The 12,788-nt window shown below is 41.5% G+C and overlaps 1 long non-coding RNA gene across 1 annotated transcript in view; it reads right to left on the bottom strand.

Moving 5' to 3' along the window:
- The window catches only part of LOC106992785 (uncharacterized), a 36,614-nt gene extending 26,150 nt beyond the window's left edge, over positions 1–10,464 (bottom strand). Inside the window, exon 1 of the long non-coding RNA XR_001438838.2 lies at positions 10,369–10,464. This is a non-coding gene — a long non-coding RNA (uncharacterized LOC106992785). The remainder of the gene's footprint in view (positions 1–10,368) is intronic.
- Between the last annotated feature and the right edge of the window lie 2,324 nt (positions 10,465–12,788).

The raw sequence follows: 12,788 nt of genomic DNA, 5'->3' as shown, positions 1-12,788 counted from the left end.
CCTGTTGGTTTTGTTACCTACCACTTCATCCCTCACTGAGGAGCTCGGTAAATATTTGTTAAGTGAATGAATGGATTCATTCACACTGCTGATGTCCTATCAGTCCTTTTGTTAGACGCCTTTAAAAACCTCCAGTCTCCCATAAGGCTCTATCTTCTTTATTCCAAATTGCTTCATACATTGCTTTATTTTCTTTGGTGATGGAGTCTTACTCTGTCACCCAGGCCAGAGTGCAGCGGTATGATCTAGGCTCACTGCAACCTCTGCCTCCTGCGTTTAAGCGATCCTCCTCTCTCGGCCTCCCAAGTACCTGGGACTACAGGTGTGTGCCACCACTGCTGGCTAATTTTTGTGCTTTTAGTAGAGACAGGGCTTTGCCTTGTGAGCCAGGCTGGTCTCGAACTCCTGGCCTCAAGTGACCCTCCCACGTCGGTCTCCCAGCATGCTGGGATTACAGGTGTGAGCCACTGTGCCTGGCCTATACTTGCTTTCGACTTATTTTTTGCATCATATACTTTCACTCCACACCCTATTGCCAGTTTCACCTCAGTGTAGCCACATTTCTCTTGGCCTCTGGAGCTCTATTTTCCATACTAAAACCTTTATCAACCTTTAAAGTTCAGCTCCAACTTCACCTTTTTGGTATGGTCTTCCCTTCTAGAAGCCTGTAACATTTGCTTGTAACACTCTTGAGCTCATGTTTCTTTCTGCCTCATAGTAAATCAGGTGCTTTCATATCTCCCTTTACCACTAAATTGAAAGAAGAAAAATCTCTTAGTTGTTATGATATTCCTCTAAGTTTGTAGCTCATAGGAGTTGCCAGAGAAAGATATGTTTGTCAAGTGAATAAAAGCTTTCTTTAGTTAAAATACTGTCCTCTGCAGTTACAAGATTCTGTCTCCTGGATCTTTTAAAGCATTTGTATTTCTCAGTATAAAGCGTTCACAAAAGGATTCACTTTAAACCTTGCAGTGGACTGACTCGCTGGGGATTTTCTATTAATCATTTAGTATTGGGTATCTGGTGACGACAGTTTCAGGGAAAAGCGATGGGAGCAGAGAAGCAAAATCCCACCCCAGGCGCATGATAGTCTCTGCACAGCCTGGTCTTTGAGTTATCGTCTTTGTAAATGGATATGGTGGCACAGTTTCAGTGCCAAAAAGATAGACTGTTTTCATTTATTTTACATTATACTTTAGGACCTAAATATAAATATTCCAGCTATTCATCTCAGCATGATTTGGTTGTGGAAACATAATCGGAATTGTCTGAGAGACGCGGGCGGTGTCTATTTTGGTCCTGGCACAGGAAACTCAGCCTTTGTCCATTTTTACAGTTTGATTTATGGGAGGTTAAAAATTCATAATGCAGCAGCTAACCTCCAGCAAATAATTGTTTTTTGCATGAGCCAATTCAAACGCTCCCTCATCTCAGGTTTCCTGTTCAAACGGTCAAAGAAATGCGGAGTTTAGCTGCTGCAAACCAGCTTAAACTACTGAAAATCAGCTAGTCTTTTGCCCTGTGGGGATCAGGAGGGACTCAGCCCACAAGACAAAGAGAGGGGCCAGGGAGCCATCCATCCACCTCTTAGGCACACTTTCTATGTCAGCTGCTGATGCTTGTTATTTTACTTAATCTTCCAGTAATCTCATGACATAGACCCCATTAGCTTTACTTTTCAGAAGCAGGAACTGAGACAGGTTAAGCAACCTGCCTGAGCTTGCAGCGCTGGTGAATGGCCAGATGGCTTGGCCTGACTGTCAGGCTGTATGTGGGGCCTCCTGCTGCAGACAGGATGGTGGCACGTCTGCAGCTTGCTGCTGACTGTCCTGCTGCCTAGATGCAGCGATGCAGAGATTTCATATTTGCATTTCAAATCAACTCACAGACCCCTAGTGGAAGTGGGGGGTTTTCATTTTCTTCTGGGCAACAACACAGAGCTGCCCTGGTTTTATGAAGTGTGGACACATAAGAGCATCCTATAGTCAAAGCGTGGGCTACTCATCTTGCTGTGCCAGGTGACAGGTCAGCCCCCCTTTCCCTGCAGACACTGCTGTGGATGCCTCACTGTCCCTTCTACCTCCCCAGGCTCTCAAAGGCCCTATGGACAGCTGTGGCCCACAGAAGCTTGATTGTTTGAAAGGAGCATCGGGGCCTGAAGGCTGCTCCGTGGGTGCTGCCTCAGGGCGCGGCTGTTCCACGACTCAGGGCTTGTCAGGATCTCGCATGTGTGAGTGCAGGCCCCGGAGACTCCACACTAATTGCACCTGCTCAAAACTCTCTCCTAACTAACTGGACCACAGAGGCCGTGAGATAAAGAGACGCTGGGCTGGGACAAGAAAATCACCAAGGTAAACAGACAGGGAGAACAGGATGGAGGAATCACCAAGGTGGCAGAAGGACACCCCAGAGGTCTGCTTGGCAGTGCCGGGCAAGGACACCCGTGAGGTCTGCTTGGCAGTGCTGGGCTAAGTCAGGAGATGCAAGTGTTACACTGGCAATGCCATGGCCTGGGGATTTGAGGAAGCCTCTCCAGGCTCCTTATCAGGACGTAGATTTCATGGCTGACCTAGAGCTACCTGAGCAGGCCAGATTCATACTCCATCACTTTCCATTAAAATATCCCAAAAACAGGCTGAGTGTGGTGGCTCACGCCTGTAATCCCAGCACTTTCAGAGGCTGAGGTGGGAGGATCACCTGAGGTCAGGAGTTCGAGACCAGCCTGGCTAATGTGGTGAAACCCATCTCTTCCGAAAAATACAAAAATTAGTTGGAGATGGTGGTGGCCACCTGCAATCCCAGCTACTTGGGAGGCTGAGGCAGGAGAATCGCTTGAACCCAGGAGGCAGAGGTTGCAGTGAGCAGAAGCTGAAATCATGCCATTGCACTCCAGCCTGGGCAGCAAGAGCGAAACTCTGTTTTAAAAAAATAAATTAATTAATAAAATAAAATAAAAAAATAAAAAATCCTGAAAATAGAAACATCCAACAGCTTTGAAAATTAGGGCCAATGTCGGACCTAGAGTTTAGGATGACTATTTGTATATTGTAGCAGAGCTTGGGTTTGATTGAGGAACACAGGGAACTACTCCCAGTCCACTGCAGGAGATCAGTGTAGCAGGTCCTAGAGAAGTGGGGAAAAGACTTTGACCCCCGGGTGATCCTTGTTTGAGTTCACATTAATCAGAAAACAGAGCAGACACCCTCTTGCTGCACAAGGACTATCGTTGAAGCCCTCAGTGGTGTTCCTACATTCATCTACCTTTATTCCTCCTCCCTACATTCATCTACCTTTATTCCTCCTCTATATCTTTCCTAGTTCTCAACATGGTGATGGGTGGGGGAAGGTCACTTGGCCACCGGCCTGTGGACAGGGCAGTTCAAGGGAGGTTGTAATTGATGAAAACTTCTCTAGATACAGCAAAGATTTAATCTGCAAGGGGAAGGACACTCACCATATACCAGGCAAGACCAACACACTACATAGTATTTTTTAAAGGAAAAAGATAAAAATTCACGTATATTTAGACAAAAGAGAAAGGAAAGCAGATTATTTAAAAACAAACAAAAATTAATCTGACATCAGACATTTCTTCTACAAAAGCCAGCGGATGATGCTCCCAAATTCATACACTTCTAAGAGGTAAAAATTAAGTCAAAACTGGGTACAGAGACAATCATACCCAGCCGCATTCTTACAACACAAGGTCATCCTCGGTTATATTGGGGATTAGAAAATGACCATTCACATTCTTTTTTATAATTAGTTAAGAGATATTCTAGCCAACGTAAAAGCAGTCAATATAAGGAATTAATTACCAAAAAAAAGCGCTTACTTATTCACCCCTTTAGTTAATAAACATTTATTGAATGGTTGCAAGGTGCCAATGCATTGTGCTAGTAAGCAAAATTTTGAACAAAACCAGAAAGGTCCATGCCCTTGTGAAGCCCACAGTCCAAGGGACAAGAGAGAAATAAACAGGCAAACACCTACCAGGGGGCAGGTAACAGTGGCATGGTGCATGGCAGCACGGTGACAGGGTGGGATGGTGGTGTGATGACTTCATAACATAGTCGAGTATGACAGGGTGCATCATGACACAGTGGCACAGTAAGTAACATGCATCATATGGTGAGATGGTGGCATGGTGATATGGTGATGTGACATGATGGCATTGTGGCATGATGTGGTGCTATGGCGGCATGGTGATGTGTCATGGTGACATGGTGACATGGTGGTATCATGGCGTGGTGGCATAATGATGTGATATGGTGGCATGGTGATGTTGTGGCATGGTGACATGGTGGTATCGTGGCATTATGGTATGATGACATGGTGATATGGTGGCATGGTGATGTGGCATGGTGATATGGTGATGTGACATGATGGCATTGTGGCATGATGATGTGCTATGGTGGCATGGTCATGTGGTACAGTGACATGGTGATATGGCAGTATCATGGCATGGTGGCCTAATGATGTGGTGATATGGTGGCATGGTGATGTTGTGGCATGCTGACATGGTGACATGGCGGTATCGTGGCATTGTGGCATGATGACATGGTGATATGGTGGCATGGTGATATGGTGATGTGACATGATGTCATTGTGGCATGATGTGATATGGTGGCATGGTGATGTTGTGGCATGGTGACATGGTAGTATTGTGGTATGGTGGCATAATGACATGGTGATACGGTAGCATGATGTGTGTGACATGGTGACATGGCATGATGATGTGGTGGCATGGTGGTGTGGTGAGGTGGTGACATGGGGACATTGCAACATGGTGGCATGATGCCATGGCGGTATGGTGGCATGGTGGTGAGCTGATGTGGTGGCATAGTGACATGGTGGAATGATGGCATGATGGTGTGGTAGCATGGTGACATGATGGCATGGGTGGCATGGTGACATGGTGATGTGGTGTGGTAGTGGGGTAGCATGGTGGTGTAGGGACATAGTGGCATGGTGGCTTCAGGACATGGTGTCTTGGTGACATGGTGGGTAACGGTGATTCTGAAGAACCAAGCCCAGTTCAAGGTGGCCTGAACACAGGGTGGGTGAGAAGTGAAATGGATCGAACACAGAGACCACACAGCACCATGGCCCATGAGGCCTAGGCAGACGCTGTGTGGTCCTGATCACTAAGCTTCCGCCATGTCTTAGCTCAGTGTCTGGCTCATAGTATAGATTCTCAATAAATATTTATTGGATGAATAAATGAGTTACATAAAAATGGCCTAAAAAGAGAAAAAAAACTCAAATAATTTTTACTTTATTAAAAATAGCAATGATAATATATGTCGATCTGGGTCTATAATGTGAAAGTAAATTAACAAAGACTAGGAAATAATCGAGTGCATAGGAAGAGATAGTGTAATAAGTCTTATGTAAAAAGGAGCCAAAATAATTGCTTTATTCTTGACTTACAATTAGAGAACACATTTAAATAGATATTTTAAAAAAATTATTCATTGGTACAATTTTAAAAAATACCATCGTACAAATAACATGGAATATAAAAGAAAGCTACAATAAAGTGTAAAATGGAAAGCCTAACAAAACAAGATGAGAGGCATAAGGGTCAAGCATTTTGGTTATGTTAATAAAAGTTGGGAGTTTAAATTCTACTGTATCAAAGCAAAGTCTTACAATAGGAAGCAAAAATTGGACCATATGATATAAGAAATAAATATTAAGGAGAGCTCTTTTACAATTTAAAATAAAAGGCTGGGGAAAGAGAGAGAGGAAAGTTCACATGACAGAGAAAATGATGATTTCAATATCAAGAAAATGTAGGCATCAACTCAAGGAGCCTTAAAGTGGCAATAAAAGTCATGTCGTGTTGAAAGGTATTAGTGAAAATGGTCCTTAGCCTTCATATGCTGAGAAACCCAGTACTGGCATTGTAAATTCATATTTTAAAAGTCAAGAAGAAATGATCAAAATACAACTATTAGGAAGAATTTATCAATACCACTACTCTATGGTAGATCAGGAAACCATGAAACGAGAATTGGTTGCATATGGCCGCCATAACAAGTTGCCACAAATGTGACGGTTTAAAACAACACATATTGACTGTCTCACAGTTGTGCAGGTCAGAAGGCTGTAATCAGTTTCACTGGCTGAAATGGAGATGTCAGGAGGGCCTCACCGCCTCCAGAGGCTCTGGGGAGGACCCACTTTCTTGCCCTTTCTTGCCTTTTCTAGCTTGGAGCTGCATTCCTTACATTCCCTGGCTCCTGGCCCCTCCCTCTACCTTCAAAGCCAGCGGCACAGCATCCAGCTTCCGTGGTCACAAGGCCTTCTTCTTCTGTATCAAATCTCTCTCTGCCTCCCTCTTGTAAGGATACTTGTGATTTGCATTTAGGGCATACCTGGATAATCCAGGTGAGAAAAGAAAAAGATCTGAGAGCAGTCTGAACGAAGTGGGCAGAACTTACCAGACTCAGAGAGACTTGAGCAGAGGGCTTCAGTCTCACCCCGCCCTTCCACACCTATGCTGGGGCAATTGTTTAAAAGCATTTCAGACCAGCTGTCTCACCTATATATCCTGTTCCTGGAATAAGTGATACAAAGGACAATGTATAGACATTCAATAGACTATGTTATTTTAATGTAAATTCTTGGTAAACAACTTAGGAACTGCCTCTCCTTTTTTTCTTTAAAATCCCACTTGTAACTGCTATTAATTAGAATGTAGATTCAGGGCAATTTGGATCTATGCTCCTGGGTTGCAGTCCTCAAATTTGGCCCAAATAAACTCTCTACTTTTATTAATTTTGGCTCAGTTTTTTTTTTCCTTTAAGTAGAGTCAGGATAATCTCCCCATCTCAAAACTGTTCATCACATCTGCAGTCTTGTCCTATAAAGTAATATCCAAAGGTTTGAGGGATTAGGACCTGTATATCTTGAGGGGTCGCTGTTCAGACTATCACAACGATAATATAAGACTTAGAAAAGATAAAGCTCGTACTAATAGGACTACTAATTTTCAAATGTCCATGGAACATTTACAAAAGTTGCATATATTTGGCTCTATAAAATCCTCAAAGCAAAACTTGTTATTCACAAACATAGTTTTCTAAAATTCAAGATTTATAATAAACATTTAGAAAGGATAACCCAATTAGTTAAGATATAACAAATAAAAGATCTCCCAGATAATTAGTAGGATATCAAATATTATTTCAGATTATTTAGAAAATTATTTAAAAGGAAGACACTACATAACTAAGGCTTTCCAAGGTATCTGGAGAGGCCAATTATTAACCCTAAGTTCTTTCATTTCCAGATGAAGAAGAAAATAAATATATAAGTTATTCAATGTAGGGAATTAGAACATAATATAAATGAAATCAGAAATTAATGAATTATAAGGTGATAGGATTAATAAGTGAAACAAGAAATGATTTATTTGCAAAGACAAATACCTCTGCCCAGTGTAGTCAAGGAATAGAGAAATTGTAGAAAAATTAACTGAGTGAAGGTCTTCATTTCTCATTCCTATCAACACATTACAATGTTCCTTTGGAGGCTCTGGACAGAAGACAAGAACAAGTAATATACATTTGATATGAAGAAGATAGAAGTATTACTGTTTGCAGCCAGTATGATTGTATATAAACACCCCAGATTGTCAATCCAAATAATGTATGGATTGTTGATAGAATTCAGTGGCTGATTCTGAAAGTAATATATAAAAAATCAGGTCTTTATAATGTCTATAACCACTTGGAAAGCATAAAATAATAATTATAGATACTATTATTATTACACATCTAAAAATAAGTAATACCAATATTTATATAACATGTCTTGGATGCTAAGACTATTTTGTATGATTAAATTTCCCGACTTACAAAATTAAACTAATTCCAAACAAAGTCTCTATACTATTTTTGGGAAAACTTGTTAAAATAAATCCAAAGTTCATGTGGAAGAAAAATGTTAAGAATAAATTTTAAATGTTTTGAAAGAAAGTATTATGAGGGGAAGTGACTTTTCCAAATATTAAAAATGCTGTAAAACTGTGTTGATTTTTAGTTCTTATAGCCCTATTATTAGAGAAGGAGTTTGAATATATGATGAAGTTGGCAAAGGCAAATAGTATGAGAAGTCATGGATTATTTAATGGAAAATGCTGACACTGCTAGTTATAGGGAAATATGTCGGCTAATGGAATATGTGGGGAAGCAACTTCCTGCAATATGTTAACTGGGTATGCAGGGGGGTTATTAAAGTCCTGATAAGTCACAAGTTCACAAAGAATATATACTCCTTGATCCATAGCAGAGGTGGCCTGTAGATGTTCCAAGAGAAACCACGGTAGCCTATTTTCTAAAATAATTGAACACATCCTACCATACCATAGAGACCCAGCCACAGAGAGAACCAACACAAGATACCCATCCTGTTTTCTCAATCCCAAACAGAAGACCAAGAGTCACCAGGCAGAGGAGGAGACCTAAACTCCGTGCAAGAAAAATAAAATCTCAAGACCCCAAAGTCACTATGCCAAAGGCAAAAAGTTCAGCCTGGGAACTGATTCACACAAAATAAAACAAAACACACACAACAGAAACAACCAAACAAACAAAACTTGCCTTTCTTTGTTCCCAAACAGAAAGCTGTATTTTCACATGCTAACTTTATCTTATGTAGAATGTAGATTTACTGAGCTTGAGAGGAATGCATTATTGACTTTCCCCCTACTCCTCTCCTTTTATGTAAAATGTCGATGCAGTGAGCACTAATCGGAGCCTCACAAGAATGTAACTGCTTGCCTCATTGCCTGCCCTCCAGTTTTTTTCTTTCCTCCTTTCGCTCCTGCCTGCTCTTTTGCCTTTAAATATTGTTGATCATGAAACTCTCTTTGGATAAAGCACAGGCCACAGATCCTACTGTAACTTGTGTTTCTTTTCCCTGGGTACATCCTCAACTTTGGCAAAATAAACCTCTAAATTGATTGATATTTGTCTCAGATACCTTTTGATTTCTAGCTCAAACAAGGAAGACCTGGATAAAGAAACAGAAAAAAATATAAACAGAAAAAATATGGTAATTTGTGATACAGAAAAAATCTAAGAATAATATTCCAATTAATAGAGAGATGTAAAATTTTTAGTACATAAACCAAGAACAAAACATTCTGAAAAAGAAAGAAATGGAAAAGAACAACTATTTGAGATTAAAAAGTAAAGGTGGGGTCAGGAAAACTTTTCCCAAGTGTAAAAAGATGAAAAAAATGAGACACATGATGAGACATAAGGGTCACAGAAAAAGAAAACAGAGAAAACAGTGGAATCATCAGGTAAAAAACAGAAGTGACTGAAATTGATGAAGATAAAACTTCACACAAAAAGAACCTGCTCCACAATGAATTATAAATGACCCATCCCTAAGTGAATCTTACAGCCTCTGTGATCATGTTTCCCCTTGAATTGAATTTCAGAAAGTATAAAAGTTGTTTCAAGCTTATGTCTAGAAAGGTGCTCAGGGACTGAACATTTTCATACTGTGCTTAATTATCTATTGTCAGCTTGTTACCACCACCACTGCACCTCCACCACCATCACATCACTGCTACCAGCAGCAGCACCACCACCACCACCACCACCACCACCACCAGCACCATCAGCACCATCACATCACTACCATTTTCACCACCATCACCACCACCACCATCACCACCACCACCACCACCACCGTCACATCACTACCATTATCACCACCATCACCACCGTCACCACCACCACCACCACCACCATCACATCACTACCATTATCACCACCATCACCTTCATCACCAACATAATCACCACTATTACCATCACCACCACCACCACCACCACCATCATCACCATCACCACCATCACCACTGCACCTCCACCACCATCACATCACTGCTACCAGCACCATCATCACCACCACCACCATCACCACCACCACCACCACCACCACCAGCACCATCACATCACTACCATTATCACCACCATCATCTTCACCACCAACAAAATCACCACTACCACCATCACCACCAAAACCACCATTATCACTACCACTATCAGCACCATCACCACCCACCACTGTCACCACCAAAACCACCATTATCATCCACCACCACCACCACTATCACCACCAACAGCATCACCACCATAACCACCACTGTCACTACCACTGTCACCATCATCACCATCATTACCACCACTGTTACCACCATGACCACCATCATCATTACTACCCATCACCATCACACCATCACCCTCACCTTTACCACCGTCACTATAGACATCTAAGTCTGGTAACTACATTTCCCAGAATCCCATTCCTTGTGCAGATTTGCTTTAGAGTTTCAACTTACATAAGACGAGGAAAGTGGAACTGATAGTTGCCAGGTCTGAGGCCTTAGGAAGCATCATGCATTTCCATTTGCCAGCCTATGCTCAGCCTTCACTATGAAAAGAACACTCCCCAACTGGCTTCTCTGGTCCCAGGAAGGTGAGAGACTTGTGGAGCAGAACCAGCAGGGTCTGCAGTGAGAGAGGCCCCCAGCTGACACACAGGCTTATGAGTGCAAAGGGAATGCTGCAATTGTCAGCGACAGAGATTTTGTCATTGTCCATTATGCAGCACTTCTGCAGTACTAGTTGAATAATACAGGTGCGCTGACCTCATCTTACTTTTCCTATCCTCATTTTCCATTGTTCCCACAGTTTTCTTCGCTTACTTTAAAAAATTCTATTTTAATACATATATAGTAGTGAGAAGCCTCAAACACTTTTCAGAATAGGTGAAGCACAAATAAGAATGCCCGTAAAATATTTTAGAGAATGCTACTTTATCCCTTTTGAATTCCATGCATGCTTCCGATGATTTGTAAATGGTATCATGTGACAGTTCTTAATATTAGTTTGGAATGTAGCTGTTAAAACAGGAGAAATCTAGGATAAAGAAGTCATATGAGAATAATGTCCAATCACTTCTGCCATGGAGGGAGGAAGAATTTTGAAGCCAAGTGGAATATTATGAGCAGGTGATATATATTAAAGTAATGCAAATGAGCTAATGGCTGAGCTGAGAGTAATCATTGGCACATAGATTTGTCTCATTCTTTTTTCTTTGAAGAATTCTGTGCTTATATCTTTTTTACATCAAGGATTTTCTTCTGCTTTTTTTCTCCAACTCCTTTATTGTTTTAAGATTCATTGCAGTTATAAATTCTGAAAGAAGAAATCTCAAAGTCACAACATAATTAAATCTTAAGCAGAATTATGTGATAAATTATTACAATTATCTTCCTTTTATAGGCCAAAGTGCTAGCATGCTTCAGAATGCTTTTTATGTATTGTCCCTCATTCTCCAAATATAACTTTTTATAGCTTTCTGCAAATGAGATTGTAACATCTCTAATGTTCAGTGATCTGAGAACACAGCATCAATTGATAAAAGAAGAAAATCAATCACCACCAATACAAAACCCTAGGGGAATCAACCAAAGTGGAAAACTATATATTTTGTGCAGAGGCTTACAAAGAAGGGAGAATTGTGGCTTTGTTAGCTCTTCTCTCCATTCTGCAAGCATATAGCAGGTCTGCGTAATTTATTTTTGAGGCTACTCTGTAAGCCTATGCTGAGACGCAGCGAGTGCTTGCTGTGAAATGGTTCATTAATTCTCCTCCTATTTTGCTGCATTGAAGCAGATGATGATGATTAAACTAGCAACATGGGGAAATAGCCAAGTCACTCTGAGTCCCTGGGATGGGGAAACATTGCTAATTGTGTGTGGACAATCAGATTTTTCTCCCTATGTCATAAACGTAATGTTGTTCTTTCTCTTCATTTATCTAAGTCCTGTGCTGCAGTGGTGCAGTTCAACATAAGAATGTTTGTGTCCCACTCAGAGCTCCTTTGTGATAGTATTTTTTTAACACAGAGGGTCCCAACTTACCATGGTTTGACTTGTGATTTTTCAACTTTGCAATGCTACCCACACAACCATTCTGTTTTTGACTTTTAGTACAGAAGTCAATAAATTACATGAGACATTCAACACTTTATTATAAGATAGGCTTTGTGTGAGACAATTTTGCCCAACTGTTAGCTAAGGCATGTTTAAAGTAGGCTAGGCTAAGCTATAATGTTGAGTAGATGAAGTGTATTGAGTGCATTTTCAACTTACGATATTCTCAACTTACAATAGCTTTATCAGGACATAACCCCATTGTAAAAGGAGGAGGATCTGTATATACAACTGGGAGGGGTTTTTTCCCCCCTCTTGAGGGCAGGCTGGTTTTGAGGACTGATTGAGGGAGGGGCAGATTCCACGCTTGGAGGGTGAGGGGTGCACTAATGTGGAGGGTTATATGATGGTCTCTGAGACAATGTTGAGTGGAGAGTAGAAGGTGCTAGCAACCTGCCCACTAAATCTTCTGTGCAAGCCTTGGGAGAAGCGATAGCTTTATGCACAGCTGTCAACCTACTCAGCTCAGTTACTGGAGACAGTGCTAAGCCCGGGCTGTACGGTGCAGGATCTGGGATCTCTCAGCTTCAGTTCTGCTGACCAATGTGGGACATATCTGGCTGGTCTGATATTCAGGGTTGTGTCCAAAGGGTGAGGGTGCCTGCATTGAGGGACGGATATGAGAGGGGACAGTCCCTGCTTCAGTCACATAGAGGTATTCATCCAATTTTCTGTAATGGTATAGAAGAGAGCAAAGGAAAGGAGCTGGTGGCTGGTGACCCTGGGGTTGAGAAATCGTGCAGCAGGGCAACAACCACAGC

Source organism: Macaca mulatta, chromosome 12 (assembly GCF_049350105.2).
Source record: "Macaca mulatta isolate MMU2019108-1 chromosome 12, T2T-MMU8v2.0, whole genome shotgun sequence".
Classification (NCBI taxonomy): domain Eukaryota; kingdom Metazoa; phylum Chordata; class Mammalia; order Primates; family Cercopithecidae; genus Macaca; species Macaca mulatta.
The sequence above is the reverse complement of the archived record's forward strand: the minus strand, read 5'-3'. Positions and strand labels throughout refer to the sequence as shown.